We start from the raw sequence: 18,817 nt of genomic DNA, 5'->3' as shown, positions 1-18,817 counted from the left end.
TCCATGGGGAGTCCCCTCATCACTGAACACTGTGGACACATAGGACTACGATGCTATCCCATTACTTTCAATGGGGCGCTGCTGCCGCCCCATTGAAAGCAATGGGATGAAGGCAACCCTTGCAGTGATAATTTTCAAGGGGTACAAAAAAACACCTGTCTGACTGAGCCCTTAGGGCGCCCACCCACTGGCGTTTTTTTTCACTGCGAAATTCGCAGGTTTTTTTTTTCTGCAGGGGGTCTATGGGACTTGTAATGTAAAAATCGCGATCGCGCAAAATCGCGATTTACCGTGATATCGCGATTTTGCGCGATCGCGATTTTAGCTTTGCATGTCCCATAGCCCAAAGACCCCTGCAGAAAAAAAAAAACGCTGCGAATTTCGCAGTAAAAAAACGCTAGTGGGTGGGCACCCTTATGGTGCGTAATTTTCTGCAGAAAGGCATACAGCTTTACATTGCATCGCCATTGCCATAACTTGTAGCTGACTCCATGCTTGCCGTTTCCCTACTAGAGAGTTGTTATTCCCAGTAGAATTATAGCTCTATCAGTGAGCAGAGATTTCACTACATCAGACTTATTAAGATGGATGTGGAAAGCGTCCAGTCATATCCACTTATTAGAACCCGGCCAGCCTTGCAGGTGATTTTCTCAGAGGCACGAAACCAGAACAGAGCCATTTTCCTGCACCAGAACATCAGATGGCAGAAGAAAGTTCTCACAAATGAAGGTAAATTTGAATTTTTATTTTACATTTAATTCCAAATGTCATCTGATTTAACAGTACGTTCAGCGGTAATATTCATTGTTAAGAGTGACATGTACAAGCCTAGCGTCTCTTCTACCAAGGAATGACGAAATTCACTGTTCCAAAACATTGAGCATGACATCTAGATAAGGACCTCACTGGTTCACGTTGTCCGTTCTAATCCAACCCTTCTTTCAATTACCAGTCGGCCCCCTGATTGATGATCGCAATGTGTTCTGAATGGTTAATAGAGGCAATTTCCACCATGCTTGGGAACTATTCTTCCTAACGGATGGCATTCCGGCTGTGCATCATGGGAGATATAATCAGTAGTATTCCTCCAGTGGCTGACATCCACAATAAATCTTCATTACGCATTTCATTTATTCATGTTGCTTCTAGAGCACTAACATTTTCTCAATACATTCTAGAGATTTTCATCATACACATCTGTCCCCAAAGGCGATCACAATATAACTGCCCTATTTTAGAAACATATACAGGGCTTATTTCCTTGGAAGCCCTATTAAATTTTCTGTATCTATTTGGAGTGTGGGAGAAAAGCAAAGTACCCAGAGGAAACCCATGGAACACGCTGAGAACATACAAACTCTATGCATGTGTTGTCTTTGGTTAAACATTAACCTAGGAAACCAATGCTGAAACGGTGCGGTTCCTTCATATTTCCAGTAAACGCACACATATGTTTTGTGTTTTGGAGGGCACAGTTGTACCTGTAAATTTCCATTGGCCCTCTAGAAGATTTGGGCACAACTTTGGTCCTCTCAGTAACAATTGTACTCCCTATGATTGTTTTCTTAGCTATGAGCATTGGAGGGAAAAAGTAGTGGAGACCCATATTAAAAGGGATTGCCACTGTCAATACAAAATATCCAAATGTAGCCAAAAAGAGCGTGTTTCAAACAAAATTAAGTGTTTCTATGTCATTTACACACAACCCCCCTACCCCCTCCCCCCCCCCCCCCCCACACACTTCATGATGCTCTTGTGGTAGTTCTCTATCCAGCAGCCTTGTGTGACTGAGACTTCAGAAAAAGTAAAAAATACAAATGCCAGCATCTATCTCTTCAACTGTCTGCATAGTTATAGAAACTGTACCTCCTTGCCTGTCTATTCAGTTGTGACAACAGCGGCTCAGCAGCGCCTCACCCTGGCACCATACCCTAACATTTGTAGTTGTTCCTTCAGAGTATAAAAAAATGGTTTTTCCCAGTTCTGTCCGTAAATGAAGTCACCTCCATAACTATGATCAATATGTACATATAGATATATACACATGTTACAAATATTATACACGTTATCACACATACAGTACTGTGCAGCATTTTTTCCACACCTGCCTAAAACTTTTGCAAAGTAAGAATGCTTTCAAAAATAGAAGTGTTAAAGGGGTTGTCTCGCAGCAGCAAGTAGGGTTATACACTTCTGTATGGCCATATTAATGCACTTTGTAATGTACATTGTGCATTAATTATGAGCCATACAGAAGTTATTCACTTACCTGCTCCGTTGCTGGCGTCCCCGTCTCCATGGCTCCATCTAATTTCGCTGTCTTCTTGCTTTTTTAGACGCGCTTGCGCTGTGCGGTCTTCTCCCCTTCTGCTCGGTCCAGGCACAAGCGGCGTTCTGGCTCCGCCCCCTTCTACGCATCATCACGTAGCTCCGCCCCGTCACGTGTGCCGATTCCAGCCAATCAGGAGGCTGGAATCGGCAATGGAATGCACAGAGCCCATGGTGCACCATGGAAGAAGACCCGCGGTGCACCATGGGACAAAACCGCAGTGCATCCCTGGGAAAGGACCGGCGGCCATCTTAGGGAGAAGATTCTTTAAAGTCCTTATTTCGTCGGATCGGTAAGTAGCAAGCGGTTTAAAAACCGCTTTAATTTGCTATTTTATGCCAGGGGGGTGACAGGTGGAATGGGGTAAGGTAAAATTTTGAGGTTTGCCGTGAGACAACCCCTTTAATAGTTTATTTTTGATCAAATAACAAAATGCAAAGTAAATGAACAAAAGAGAAATCTTACTTACATCAGTATTTAATGTGACCAACCTTTGTCTTAAAAACAGCATCAACTCTTCTAGGTACACTTGCACACAGTTTTTGAAAGCACTTGGCAGGGAGGATGTTTCAAACATCTTGGACAACTAACCACAGATCTTCTATGGATGTAGGCTCTGTGCGGTCATATCATCACTTCCAGGACTCCTTGTTCTTCTTTACACTGAAAAAAGTTGTTAATGGCATTGGCTGTATGTTTGGGGTTGTTGTCCTGCTGCAGAATATATTTGAAAGACTTCTTACTTTGCAGTATTTTTCCACACCTGCCTAAAATGTTTACACATTACTGTTAGAGATGAGCGAGCGTACTCGTTTAGGGCGATTTCGCAATCGAGCACCGTTTTTTTCGAGTAACTGACTACTCGGGCGAAAAGATTTGGGGGGCGCCGGGGGTGAGCGGGGGATTGCAGAGGGGAGTGGGGGTGAGAGAGAGAGAGCTCCCCCCTGTTCCCCACTGCTACCCCCCGCTCCACCACGCCGCCCCCTGAATCTTTTCGCCCGAGTAGTTAGTTACTCGAAAAAAGTGGTGCTCGATTGCGAAATCGCCCTAAATGAGTACGTTCGCTCATCTCTAATTACTGTACATATAAATATATCTATATATACACCACACATCTAACACACATAGCCACATCATATCTACACACATCACAAATATACATACACATGTTGCAAATATTACATACCTATACCTACCTCAGATAGCTCAAGTCTAGATGTCATGCATCTCTGTATCGCCCCCTCCTCTCTGGCCCAACTGCTGAACTGCTACAACTTTACAAGGCAGAAGAGGAGGAGGGATGCAGGAGCTTTATGAGGTTGGAGGCAAGGGGACGTTACAGCAGTCAGGGGTAGCAGGAAGTGCAGTCTGAGCTCTACAGCGGACCTGGTGCTCGTTGGCGGTCAGCACTGATAGCAGATCTGGAAACTTTGCACATGCTCAAAACGGTCATGGACATGTGAAGTCACATAACCCTCCATCCCGGCTGTTTTACGAACTTGGCTGCTTGGAGAAAAGGTGTTTCTGAACCGGGAGTATGGCTTTCCGGACCTGGAAAACAGTGCAGAACCTCTAATGGATTTGCAAGTAAGTTATCCATTTTCCTGCCTCCCACAGGTTAGAAAATTGCCAACAGTGGCCAGCCCCTTTAAAGATGTATCAGGATATCAATGACTATAATATTAATTTACCATTAATTATTGTATGGCTACTTCATTTTTTTTGTAATCTCTTGATTCTTGATAAAAAGAATGCTGCTTTCATCCATAAACAAGCTCCTTACAAAACTGATGTGTTGCAAGAAGCAAGGGCACCATCATATGTCAATGTTAACATGTTAAGTGGCTAAAGGAACTGCAATTATCAATGCAGACAAATGTTTCATTTTTTAATGCACATTCATACTGCTGGATTAAAGGAACCCTCCAGGGATAACCTATTCATTGTGTTGTACAGTGCCTGAATGGGTAATCCATAACTCAAAAAAACCCAAAGATAGTCCTGTCCCATGAAAATAACTTATTTCCTTTGCACAGGATAGGGGATAAGAAGGTGATTAGTGCTGGTGTATCCACTAGGATTATCACTAATCATGAGAATGGCGGCCTGAGCATTCTCGAATGAATGGAGCAGTGGTAATTTGTGTGCACTACTGCTCCATACATTTCTATAGGACTGCTGGAGTTCAGGCGCTCAGCTATCTCTGGCAGTCACATTGAAATGCATGAAGTGGCGATGTGTGATCACCGATCCATTCATTTAGGGACATTCGGGACCCTGGTTCTCATGACTGGTGAAGATCCCATCGGTCAAACCAACACCAATCAGATACTTATTCCCTATATGAATAGGGGATAAGTTATTTTCATGCGACAACCCCTGTATGGCCCTGCCCTATGCATTGTACAATTCTAGAATGTTGCTTTAATTTGCTCTGATGGATAACATTTTTTTTAATTTTCTGAGTTGTATCCTGTATTTTACGAATTTAGTTGATTTTCATTTGGAACCTTCAACCAGGGTCGGTTTTAGATATAGTGTGTCCCTAGGCAAAATTATAAATGGGGCCCACACTTGCAAAAGTCAGGTCAGGCGAGCACCCAAATGCTCAGGTCCACGTTATTCGAGTCGAGCTTTTCGGAAAATTCAAGAGCTCTACTTGTGTAACGAACCCCATTGACTACAATGGGAGACTCGAGCATTTTTGTATGTGGGACGCCGGGTCCCGAGCTTTTTTTCCCCTTTCTCTCTCTCCCCTGCCTGCCAGCCAAAATATTTGCCATTGGCACGCGTGCTGCATCGCAGCGGGGAGGGGCCAAAACAGGCATGTCACAGCAGGGAGGAGCCAAAAACTGGGGCAGGGTCGAACACAGCGTGATGCTCATTCGAGTAACGAGCACCATCGGGTATGCTAATACTCGAACGAGCATCAAGTTTGGCAGAGTATGTACGCTCAACTCTATTAAAAACCCATGAGCTTCAGTCTCCTATTTACTTCTTAGTCCATGGCTTTGCTGTCAATGTGTGGCACTGTGTATCTCTGATCTTCCTCTGCCTTGTCCCCTCCTCTCTGGTTCCTCTTCAACGAAACATCAGAGTGCAGCAGACAAGGGAGGAAAACTGGAGATACACAGTGCCACACAATGGCAGCACAGGTACGGACTAAGGGAATAAACCAGACTAAAGCTCATGAGTTTCTAACAGCGAGCTGGCTGACTGGCTTTTTGCAAGTGTGGCACTCCCCGCTACTGCTGAATTGCAGTATAGGCTCAGAAGGCAGGGGTCCCCTTTGGGGATGGGGGCCTAGGCAATTGCCCAGTTTGCAACTCCCTGCTTTCAACTAGAAGTAATTATTCAGTAGGAACGGTTTTAGATAAAATTGGGTTGTAGGAATATTGATCATAACTAGAGATGAGCGAGCATACTCACTAAGGGCAATTACTCGATCGAGCATTGTCCTTAGTGAGTACCTGCCCGCTCGGAAGCAAAGATTTGGCTGCCGGCGGCGGGTGGGGAGCGGCGGGGGAGAGCGGGGAGGAACGGAGGGGAGATCTCTCTCTCCCTCTCTCCCCCCGCTCCCTCCTGCTCACTGCCGCAACTCACCTCTCACCCGTGCCGGCAGCCGAACCTTTTCTTCCGAGCGGGCAGGTACTCGCTAAGGACAATGCTCGATCGGGTAATTGCCCTTAGCAAGTATGCTCGCTCATCTCTAATCATAACCCTTGCTGCAAGTTTTCATATTCGAAGTGAATTATGTATTCTTTAAAATTGTGGTTCTCATGCCTTAATGTTGTAGTTCTAATTTCCTGCACTCCTATCTTCAAACAAAAGAACTGAAGAAAGAACATCTTTGCTGTCTTCAGGTAAGTAGTAAGTACCACTTTGTGGGTAATGCTGTGTAGTTCTAGCAAATGTCAGATATTGGAATCCATTCTTAACATACTGGGTATCTATGGGACTACTCAGCATGGAAGCATGCAAAACTCATCCATTTTTGAAGGGCACTGTATCTTGAGTATGGACACTACTAACAAGAAGGACTACCATGGTCTTATATAGATATCAAAAGTTAAATTACTGATAGATGGATTTTCCCCACAACTAACATTTATCACCTATCTATAGGATACATGATTAATGTTAGATCACTTGGAATAGAACTATTGAACACAGTGGTCTTGAGTCCTCTGCTTCTCCTCACCAGCACATCCATTGCGAGAAGGGGTTTGTGTGGAGCCATGGTCAAGTATGCATTACTGCTCAATATGACTCAAGAAGAAGAAATAAATACACAATGCACTAGTGATTTACTAGGTAAATACAGGTCTTAGACCCCATTTAGACTCAACGATTATCACTCAAAATTCTTTTTTGAGTGATAGTCATTCTGTCTAAGCACGTGGCCATCGTGCACGATTCGCTCATCGTTGTCTTTTAGCTAGCGGGATACTGCTGATAGTATTATTTCAGCTGGTATTGTGCTCGGAGAACACAGCAGAATTATACCAGCTGAGTGCTCTGTAAATATATCAGGAGTATCAAGAAGACAGCACTCCAGCTGTCTTCTGTATATCCCGCTCAGAGCGCTCAGCTATATGCCAGCTGGGTGCTTCGAGAACATAGCAGGAGTATGCAGAAGACAGTGCTCTAGCTGTGTTCTGCATACCCCGCTCGGAGCGCTCAGCTGGATACCAGCTGAGCACTCCGTGAACACAGCAGTTCTCGGAGTGCGTAAATGCACACAACGATTATCGCTCAAAAGATTGCCTTTGAGTGAATCTTTAGCAATAATCGTTATGTTGAAATGGGCCTTTACAGTCATTCTATTTAATTAGCATTTTTGACACAAAATCGAAAAAAGAACATTTTTTAAAGATTCCTTTGTCACTAGCCCTGAAATATGATTATAACAGGTCCAGATATTACCTGCAGAATGACTCATACTGACATACAATATCAGCGTGGGGATGATCAGCTTTTCTAGTAGGTTTCCCCTGTCCCTCTGGGCAGTAAAAGAATATGTGCTGGTTCTCACACCCAACAGCACATAATCTCTTACTGTTCAGGGATACAAGAGCCTCAGGGCAGTCTTCTTTCATCTGTCTTTCTTCATGTGTAGGAAAGGTCCACAGTGCATCATGAACTGCGAAGAAAGTGGGAATCAAATATATATATATATATATATAATCTATCCATCTGATAATGTATGACTAAATTAACAACTAGCATTACAATTCCCCCCAGTCAATAGGTTGTATCCCCACATACTCTGACTTTTCTAGCATGGATTGGATAGTCTCAGACTTTGTGGACAGGAGATGGAAAAATTGCATTTCTGGTGCCATCTATTGGAAGGTAGCTTTCCTATAAGACAATGTCCGACATTGTAACAGGCGACATGACTAAAGATATGAATCAAACCAAAGACTTTAGTTTGGTTTATATCCCGAGTAGTGTTGCAAGGTCTGTTAAATGGTTGGACATTAACTTATATGGAAACTACCTTTCAATAGAAAGTGCCATAAAGACACTTTTTCAGCCCCCATTTGCATAGTTTTCCCCCATGAAGCATTGCATTGGTAAAAGCCTCACAATGCCATCTTGGCAGTCTCCACAAGAAGAAACAGTACATGCAAAGACTGTGTAGACACATGTCCCATTGACAAGCATAATGCCCAATAGTCAATTTATTTCCGCAATTCCAGGAGGAATAATAAAAGAACAATGGGCAGTTCAAAGAATGTGTTCTTCAGAATGCCTTGTCATTAGGAATACAAATATTCACTAAAATAGATATGTCAGGAAAGCTAACTGGTCCTCCCAAACCCATTAATGACCACTCACACATCTTTTGACAGTGGCTGTTAAGGGGCTTTATTCTGATGCAATCCTCTTTTATGGCATTGCATCAGAAGCCTGTACAGGTCTCCCATGTCAGGGGAGTGGGTGCTCGGTTGTTGGATAACAGCCTGGCCCTTGCTCACACAGCAGAGACCGCAGAAACCACTGATCTCTGCTGTATAACCCTTCACATGTCATGGTCAATGCAAGTACTGCATGGAAAGGGCTGACAGTGGGAAGGGGCTTCCTCTGTCACCTTTCGAAACCCCGTAATGTTATTGCAGGGTCCCAATGGGTTTCTATGGCACCCAGAGGCTTGAACACATCCTCCAGGTATGCCATGTACAGTAGTCTATGAGGCTAAGCCTCTGGATGAGCTTCATAGGCTTTTTAATACACTTCTATACTGAAGTATAGCAGTGTACTATAAGAAGGATAAAAGGTTGTGATAATCTAGTCCCATATTGGGACAAAAATAAAAAGTTAAAGTATAAAAAAAACCTCAAATCGCCCTTCAATATGTAGAAAAAAACCCCCACAAATCTGTTGTTGCCACCTAGAGAAAAAAATGTTAGTACATTTAACCGTGATGCACGACATGAAAATAAAATACAAAAAAGTGGCAAAAGGAGCTATTTTTGCCCATCTTGCCTTACAAAAAATAGAAACGGAACAAAACATCATATGAATCGACAAATTATACCATTAAAAAGTACAACTCATCCCTTCAAGAAAAAAACTCACATAGCACCATTGATGAAAAATGTTAGGTGTTTTTGTATGCAGTGATAAAAGAAATGCAAATTTTTTTTAAAATTGTGAAGAAGTTGCAAAAAAAAAAAAAAAACTACATAAGTTTGGTATTCACATAACCATACTAACATTTATGTATAGTGCACGGTGAACGCCATTAAAAACTGAAAACTTGCCAAAATTCGAGAGTTTGTTAATTTCCCGCACCGTACATGGGTACCTGCAGTCCATGCTGTGGGTTGTACGCTTCCATTGACATCAATTTAGACTGTCCGCGTGGATTCTGCGTTAAAATAGAGCATGCTGTGATTTTTCTTCCGCTTGTGGAATACGCAATTTGTACCCGCGAGTGTGAAGGAAAATTTGAAAATGCATGCCTTTCAATGCCCGAGTTTTACCGTGGATTGTCCACGTGGACACCGATTGTGGAATCCGCAATTCAAATCTGATTGTGTGAGGCCAGCCTAAACTTGGTATCGCCGCAATCGTGCTGAGCCAGAGAATAATGTCATCACTTTATTTATTTTGCCTCTGTAAAGATGAAATTCAAAAACAAATGCAGAATTTATTTTTTCCCAATCCCCCTAAAAAAAGTTAAGTTGTACAATGCATGTACAATTCTGATTAGGGTCTCTGTTCTCTAGAATCAATGCAAAATTTAACCTTTGGCTGTGTATGGTAGTGTAGCTTAAAGGGGTATTCCAGACTTTAACTATTGATACTTATCTTCATTATAGGTCATCAACAGATGCTCGAGGGGGTTCCACTCAAGATCCCTAACAATCATCTGATACTCAACCCACTGTCAGTGCAGTATGGCCGAACTTGTCACTTTGTCATTGGTGGCCAAGGCCAGAAGTGTAATAGATGGGCTTACAACCATTGAAATTAATGGGAGTGGTGCCTTCTATTACCCTTTTACCCACTAGTGTACCGTGAGGGAAAGCAGGGCTCGGAACAGCGACCCGGCCCCTGCGCTGAGGGGGCCCAGAGGCCCCGCCATATTCAAAATGCACAGTGCGTGCATTACCGGCACTGTCGGCTTAATGATCGCTGCGGCCGACAGTGTGTTTGTAGCGGGAGGCGGAGGGAGAGAAGAGGAGAGAGACGGGAGGCAGCGTGGCAGGTTAGCCCTCGCAGAGGTGAGGTTTGTTACATGTGGAGTCGGCAGACAATTACAGGCTGCAGACTCCCACGGCGCGTGGCCCTCCCACTGATAGGCTGCAGCTGTGAGTGGTCACAGCTGCAGTCTATCAGACTCTGTCATCCAGCGATTACCCGGGGGAGGGGCTAGTATGGCTCTACTCATGTCCGGAGCGCTGGATGCACAACAGGTACATGAAAGTGCAGGAGGACCTGTGGTTGCAGATCACATGACCAGGCTCTGGTCATATGATCCAAGGACCGGGACTTTCACTTACAGGCTGCCCAGACACTGCTGCAGAGATGAGTAGAGGAAGGAGTGTAATTATATATGTATAGCTTGTATAAGTTATACCAGCTGTACATATACATTTATATACAGAGCTACAGGTTACACCAGCACGGGACATACCACTATATACAGGGATACAGGGGGATATACATCCTGTATATAGTGATATGCACCATACTGGTGTAACCTGTGTATCTCCTGTATATAATTATATATGTACAGCTGGTATAACTTATACATCCTGTATATAATAATATAGACCATGCTGGTGTAACCTGGCCCAGTTTATATCAGCTTGCTCCATATCATTATATACTGAATGTATAGTTTATAACAGCTGTACATGTATAATTATATACAGGAGACCTCCAGGTTACGCCAGCATGGGACATACCACTATATACAGGAGGATATACATCCTGTATATAGTGATATGTACCATGCTGGTGTAACCTGTGTATCTCCTGTATATAAGTACGTATGTATAGCTGGTAGAAGCTCTACAGCCTGTATATAGTGATATGGACCACGCTGGTGTAACCTGGCCCAGTTTTTTTCAGCATGCTCTATATTGCTATATACAAGCTGTATAACTTATATCAGCTGTACATGTATAAATTTATACAGAAGATATGCAATTTTGGGAGGTTTAACACCTGCACTGGGGAAGTCCGCTTTCCTATTCCGTTTGGGGAGCAGGAAAGGGGAAGCCCTGCGGACGAACAATCCATCTGTGGACGGAACCAAATAGCGTCAGAAGGACTCCTTTGACTATAATGGGGTCCATCTGATTTCAGCCCGGCTTTTGGACGGAAAAAAAACGTGGCACGCAGCACTTTTTTTCTGGTATTTGGTGCCGTATCTGTGATGGGATCTACGGCCAGAGGTCCCGACGCAGATGTGAGACCGGCCTTACACCAGCATGGCCGATATCACTGTATACAGGAGATGTATATACTTATACATCTCCTGTATGTACCATGCTGGTGTAACCAGGAGATCTCCTGTATATAATTATATATGCACAGCTGGTATAACCTGGGTATATATTGTATATAATTATATATGTACAGCTGGTATGACCTGTATATATACCGTATATAATTCTATATGTACAGTTGGTATAAACTGGATATATACTGTATATAATTCTATATGTACAGCTGCTATAACCTGGATAAATACTGTATATAATTATATATGTACAGCTGGTACAACCTGGGTATATACTGTATATAATTATATATGTACAGCTGGTATAACCTGGGTATATACTGTATATTTGAACACTTTACACACAACTGAAAAACGCATCAGAAACCTGCATGCAGTTTAAAACCCGCATGTATTCTTTGAATCCACGTCCGGTCTTTAATAGTGCATGCAGTTATGGATGTGATTTTAATTGTGGTTCAAAAATGCAACAAAATCCATGAACACAGTGTTAGGCGGCTGCACACAACTGGGTCGGATTCTGCATGCGTGAGCCCGGAGTGGAGTCCAACCCTGTGCCCCGCTGGCATCTGCATGTACCTGTAATTTCTTTTTTTTCTGTACTGAGATGGTCCGCAAGGCGAGCCGTCGGACCTGTGCAGTACAGTTTTTTTTTATTTTAATCACTGACTTTCCATCGCCGTCGCTAGGAGATGACGCGGGTGCCCGGGTGACTTTTCCGCAATGTCAGGGCGGCGGGTCGCATGGCTTGCATTGAGTTCAATGGAGGCCATCTGTGCAGAATCTGCACTAAAATAGAGCATGCCATGATTTTTCCTCCGTGAGCGGAAAACCGCAATTCATTTCTGCTCATGTAGAGGAAAAAACGCTTTTCCATAGAATGCTATGGGCGGTACATGCTGCGGAATCCGTAGGCGGATGCCCGCTCCATATTCCGCAATGTAAATCCAACCGTGTACAGCCGTTCTTAGGCTAATTTCACACGGGTGAGTCTGATATTGGGCCGTGAAACTATGCCCCGTATCACACTCGCCAACGTGTGCGGTCCCCACGGATGTGAGGGGTTGTTGTGTTAAAACCAGCTCACATCACATCATCATATTCTCGCGCGATGCAGAAAAAATAAAATAAAATCGCTCATGTATATGATCGCATTCAAAAGAATGGGGTTCATATTCATGTGCGATCTGTACGTCTTGCAACGAATAAATCTTGCGCAATTTTTGCGACCTTGTGAAAGCAGCCTAAGACATTACCAACAGATTTTTACGTAGTCAAGGAAATAAGTCCTGATGAGAAGGCTTAGCAAGGGGCTAGATCATGTTTGTAAATTAGCACGGTTTAGGTATAGGTACGGGTACAGATGGAGGGGGGGGGGGGGGGCAAGCTGAATTTTTGCACCCGGGCCCCTTAGCCTTTAGGTACGCCCCTGCTTTTACCTCTGACCACAGTGAGGAGCCTGAAGTCTAATAGGAGGCATCACTCTCATTAATTCCAATGGAAGTCAAGCCATCCATTACATTTTTGGCCCTGACCATTCATAATGGTGTCTAACCCCCGCTACACTCACAGGGGGCCGGAGGATCATCTTATCGGCAGGGATCCCAAATGGCAGATCCATGCCAATCAACTACTGATTACCTATTCTGAAGGTAGGTCATCAATACTAAAAGACCAGAATAGCACTTTAAACCCATTAACTTCAATCAGGGTGACCTGCAATAACAGACAGCTCATGGAGAAGTACGATACTACTTCTTGACAACAATAACCTGGACTCCTAGGCAACCTTTTTTATATGTGCAGGTATTTAGTGACAGGATGTAATATTTGAGTAATGAAATATTATGTACATTTGTAAAAAAACAAGTGGTTCAAATCCATACAACTTACAATATCTCAGCTTGCTGTCAATGAATTGAAATGACATTGCGAAAAGCTAATCAACAGTGAGCGGGAGATCACATTTTCCTAATGTAACATTGAGTAATTGAAACACAAAGTACTGTGATTTAGAAAGTAACATATTTTTCATAATACAGTAATAAAGTGTTATTTACATAAGGCTGTACAACCATCAGCATATGCATCATACAGGCAACTCATGTAGCTGCTCTGAGGCCCATGATAGAACCCCAGCTGAGGTTATATGAATGCTAGTTCAATTTTGTCCATAAACACTATCATTTTAGGAAACATGCTTCTTCCTAGACTACAAGGCATGAGAAGGGAGAGCAAGAGCCGAACACTTCTGTCTCAAGGTAGGGAACACGGTGTGGTGGCAATGACCGGAAGGACGCTCCATTTTGATTTTAGGTATGGAGTCTCCTCCAACTGCATGGAGTCATAGCATCTACATTTAGGACATTCCTTCAATGGTCATTTCAAAGGAGGAACTTTAATCCATAACGAGCTCAAGGAAATACAATGCTAAACCCTGTTTAAACAATGGCAAGATGAGTGTTGCTTCCTCCGTCCTCAAGTCCATTGTTTAATGCCTGGTACTGACAAAGAGGGAATCTCACTATTTCTGGATCGGGAAGGGTCATTTCTACTTAGGAAGAGCACCTAGTAGGTGTGAAGAAACTTATAAGGCCTGCAATGCTTCTTTGGGAAATTTATGCAAAAGGCAAGATGAAAGACCGCATTCCTGCAAGTCAATGTCTGACCTTTCAAGAGGCTTTGTAATAATGACTGGGAATATAAGCTTGAGTCTTCTCCAGAAAGATAATATAACCAGACGGTTTCAGGGTTTTTGCCCCTCGTCAATGTAAGTAGGTTGCTGGCTGGCTCAGTGAGAGGCCTATGATATAGGTTGGGAGAAGGACAGTTTCCCCTTAGGAAGCACCCAGTAGGTGTGAGGAACCTATGGGGCCCTGCATGTTCCTCTGGGACATTTAAGCCAGTTGTAAGATAGAACAATCTCTACAGCGCCACCTATTAGAAGGATAAACATATGGATTGTATGGATTGGGGCAGATGCATAAGGAGACAATCTTCAAAAAGCACATACACAACTGAAGGAAGGGGATAAAGGAGTTCTACAGGATTAGAAAAAACATGGCTTCTTTTTTTTCCAAAAACAGCAACCCGCCTGTCCATGAACTGTGTCTGGTATTGAAGCTTAGCTCCAGTGATGTACATGGGGCTGAACTGCAATACCGTACAGAACCCGTGGACAGGTGTGGCACTGTTTTTGGAAGAAAGCAGACATATTTTTCCATACCTGTACAACTCATTCACAATTGCACTTATCAACTCTCTTTATCTTTGCTACAGTACATTGACTCATAAAAATCCACACGAGGCACCTGCGTAGATGATCCGTGGTTAAGCCGCCCACAGGGAGACATGGGCGTCCGCAGCTCAATTAAAGCATGCGGATTTGTTTTGCGAACCTTTTGGTCCAGAAAACAAATTGCAGCATGCTCCATTTTTCTGCGGATCCCACACAGACGGTTTCCATTGAAGTCAAAGCAGAAAAGCAGGAGATTAAATAAATAAAAAAACTCCACAACGCATGCGGCGGCACACTGGTCAGCGCTTCCGCACACAACCGTGGTAGAAAAAAACAGAAGAACCGAGCAGGTAAGCAGTGTCCTCGGCCCCTGGCAGGGTGGGATTCCTCAGCGGGCTTTCGCCCGCAGAATCTGACCTGCACGTGAACATGAGGCCTAGAGGCCTCATGCCCACAGCTGGGTCGTATTCCGTCTGCGAAATATCGCAGCGGAATCAGACCCAGCGCCCTCCAGAGACCTCTCCAGATCCACCGCAAGTGTCTTGCCCGGCGTGCATGCGCAATGCCGTGCATGACGCGCCGGCGCTGGGCTGTGACGCTCTCGTGGTACTTCCGTGGTGCTCACTGCGGAAGTATTGCGGGACGGACAGCTTCCATTGACTGCAACAGAAGCCCTCCATGCTATTTTCCGCAGAGAATAGAACATGCTGTGATTCTCCCTGCGAGCAGAATCGCAGTTGATTTATGTTCATGGGTAGGGGAGAATCGTTCACCACAGCATGTCTATGGACGGACATTGCTGCAGAATTCGCTACGGGTGTCTGACCGCGAATTCCACAGCGATAATCCGTCCGTGGGCATTCGGCCTAAGTAGTAGATTTTCCTGAAGCAAACAGTACAAACTAAAATAAAATTCCAGAAGTTTTGTTTTACATTTAGAATGTATATTGTAACCATTTTGTGTTGTCTGTTATTAGTTTTGTTCTAAACTATAAACTTCTTGGATAAAGAGAACACGAGTCACAGCTACTTGCTACATTGTTTCAGCGTTGCAAAACAGTACCTGTTGTCTTGGCTCTCCTTTCAGATTGTAGAGGGTTAAAAGTGTGGGGCTATCTAGGATCTTTGCAAATGATTACATTTTAAGCTGATAACTCCAGGTCAAGCCTGCTGAAAAAGCAAACATCATCTGTTCAATGCTACAAAACAGTGATTCCTGCTTGTTTGGAAAAAATTGGGATTTTCCATACAGGTCGCTGTAGACGGATTGTTGGCAGCAGTATTACTGAATCCTAGGTATTTTGTAATAAATCCAGTACAAACACTGTATCGCATATTAATATGACATGCTGATCACTACCGCTGCATTCATGACTGGATGTTCCAGGCTATCTGCACTCAGTTGTATATCCTATACAGAGTTATATACGGATGTAGCAGCGATGATTTAGCATTCTGGCACAAATCATGTTGCTAGTAGCATCAGATTGTATGTAAATCTACTACATTATCTGAACGGACAGTCAACAATTGATGCAGTTGTACAGAATTAAATGATGCATGCTGTCCATAGGCTACAACATTTACTATATGAGCTCTAAGAGTCATAATTGCATGCGGAAGATGGAGAATATTCTGGATACAGGTTTATTATATCATGATATGGAAGCAATTTTTATATGCAGTTCTATTACTTTCTGAAAATAAACCAATTATACGAATTCACATTCAGCCCTACTGCACATGATTGAAGGTAAACCTCTAACTTCCCTTGCGAATGTGTGGATACTTGAACATACACGTACATAGGAAATATACAATGTGGGAATATAGCATGCACATGTTATAAAATTGTGCAAGTAGAGAAAGCTACAGGGGGATTTCTGCTTGCACAATTGTACTGTGCAAGCAGAAATTCTGCCCCCTATGTCACATGTGCTGCCCCCTATGTCACATGTACAGGGTCTAGCTGCGATATGGAGATTTATGTGGCGCTTTCTATATATTGGAGATTAGTGGGGATTTTCGCTGACAAAATAGTGACTATTTTTGACTCCTTAACATTAAAGAGTCACTAATTTATTATGATCGCATATCATAGCTGCCCATACAATGCCCATATCATAACTTTCTGGACCCTTGTGAATGTGACTTGGCGGTGGGGAGGTATCCTGGGGATAACTTCAATTACACTTGAAGTTGAGTAATTTTTATGGCTTAGTCTTAACCAATCAGAAAACATCACATAACACTCTCACAGCTGTATTGTTTTCATAAGAGACCTGGCATGATACCGATATTCTCTTCTGGACCTCTACATATGGTGAAAATAGCAATTGGATAAAAGCGTTATAGTAAAATGTAATAGATAAAGGAAAAGCAACATAAAAAGTAGTTTAAGCCATATATTTACTTACAAGAGACATAGGAGCCTCAGCATGCTCCACCAGCCAAAGTTTGGGCACATTCCAAGCTATGGATTTGTAGTGCTGGTATCTGGAGAGGTATAGTCTGTATAGTCTCTACCTCTGACCTACAATATAATCACTAGGTTACCTGCGGAGATGAATGATGGACATGTGAGCTCCAGCTGTCCTGTTCTTCTGCGCATTTTTCCAAAGTTCTTCTCCTGTAGATTAGAAAACAAAGAATATCTTAATGCTACAATCTTCTTTTTTTAATGGCACATCACATACGTTGATCAAACTGAGCAGGAACTGCATTGAAAAGCAAGGCCAAAGTTCTGTGTTGTGTTCTTACTGGAGAAACAACATCTGGATACAAACAGGGATAAACCTCTGGCTCCCCCTAGAACAGTTCAGTCTACTAAAAAACACATTTACAGCCAATAATCGCTTGCCCAGGGGCTCTGCATCACAGAACATTCAGTTCTATCGTAGAGGTTTGATGTCCACTCATTGATATCCAGCTGTTTCTTCTCCAGTCCCTGATGTCCACTTTCTGTAGCTGTCACTTCCAGGTACCACCAGAGAGCCCCCTCCTATTTCACCTCTCAGCTGAGAGCTTCTCTGGCTTCCTGATTTAGAGAAGAGGCTGCACTAACTCAGGCTGCAGATCGGATAAAAAAAAAAAGAATTATACGCCCAACATCCCTTTGTCAACAAGGTTGCACAATTCACCCTGTTGTGAAATAATGATATAAAAAAAATAAATTCCATAGAAGAGGAGTCAGGAGCATGGATTTCAAGAAGAAAAGCTGTCCAGGAAGTTTCTGGGATCTATTTGCACTTATGAAAACCATGTGTAGCAGAGCTGTGCCAAGGGACAGAGTGATTTTTTTGCCATCTGGCAGAGGTCCTCCTCGCCCCACCTCTTTAGCTTCACTACCTCTGAGAGTCCCATTGATGAAGTGCAGGAAGTTAGACAGTTAACCCAGTCTATTCCCGAGGCTCCTGTTATGGTTCATACCAGGGTTATGTATTTAGGTTCATCCTTTGTCATATATCACCGTGTTCTGGAACGCAGCTATTTGTTTAACCTCTTCTTAGCCAGAGGCTTTCGGGTTGGATAAATACACCGCAAACTGTATGTGCGTGTTTTTTTAACTGGCAGAATTGTATATTGCACTAAATTGGGAGGCCTTTACTTCATTAAAGGGCTAGAAATGCCAATAAAAGAAATCTGTCACAGAGAAGAAGATAGCATTTTGCTCTTTGAGGAATGAGAAGTATATTAACGCAGTTCTATTTATCTGGAATTCATATATACTGTATGGTATAATTGCCTTGAATCTGTGGAATGCGTGTGAAGCCTTTGATGGCTAAAAAACAATATATCAATAAATAAGGCAGATAGTTTGAATACTAGACTTATTAAAAAACTACACTTTTTTTTACCACCAACAGCCCTAAAACAGCACAGATGGCATAGTTAAGTCATTGCTACATATGTACATGGCGGATGGAGGACATGCTAGATCTCTCATAGACTCCTACAGCCAATTGCAACAACTCTGTGAACCGTCCCATGTCCATAAGTATGCAACAGATTCTAGAGCAATGGTATATAGGACTGTAAATTCCCTCCAAAAGACAACCTCTTTGAAAAGACCATCCCTCTAAAGAGACCAGATTTACTCTAACAGATTTTTCATGGCTTTTGATTCAATGTACAATAATGGCCATCTTCCTTTAGAGGACCACACTTCTAGAAGAACTTGTTTCAATACAGTTGTGGGTGATTATCTCAAGAAGTGTCAGTGTATGTTACATATGTATGCACGCCTTTACATGGTTCTGTGTTCAGT

At 43.0% G+C, this 18,817-nt stretch overlaps 1 long non-coding RNA gene across 4 annotated transcripts; it reads right to left on the bottom strand.

Annotated features, from left to right (window-relative positions):
* Positions 1-3,347: 3,347 nt before the first annotated feature.
* Positions 3,348-17,620, bottom strand: LOC136625492 (uncharacterized). 4 transcript variants are annotated; one of them, XR_010792556.1, is made up of 3 exons: positions 17,561-17,620; positions 17,107-17,179; positions 3,348-3,880 (listed from the first exon to the last, which is right to left on the bottom strand). It is a non-coding gene; the product is annotated as an uncharacterized lncRNA (long non-coding RNA). The 4 variants fall into 4 exon arrangements; XR_010792553.1 differs by having other exon boundaries at positions 17,311-17,600; XR_010792555.1 differs by having other exon boundaries at positions 17,394-17,600.
* Between the last annotated feature and the right edge of the window lie 1,197 nt (positions 17,621-18,817).

This window comes from Eleutherodactylus coqui, chromosome 4 (genome assembly GCF_035609145.1).
Source record: "Eleutherodactylus coqui strain aEleCoq1 chromosome 4, aEleCoq1.hap1, whole genome shotgun sequence".
Classification (NCBI taxonomy): domain Eukaryota; kingdom Metazoa; phylum Chordata; class Amphibia; order Anura; family Eleutherodactylidae; genus Eleutherodactylus; species Eleutherodactylus coqui.
The sequence above is the reverse complement of the archived record's forward strand: the minus strand, read 5'-3'. Positions and strand labels throughout refer to the sequence as shown.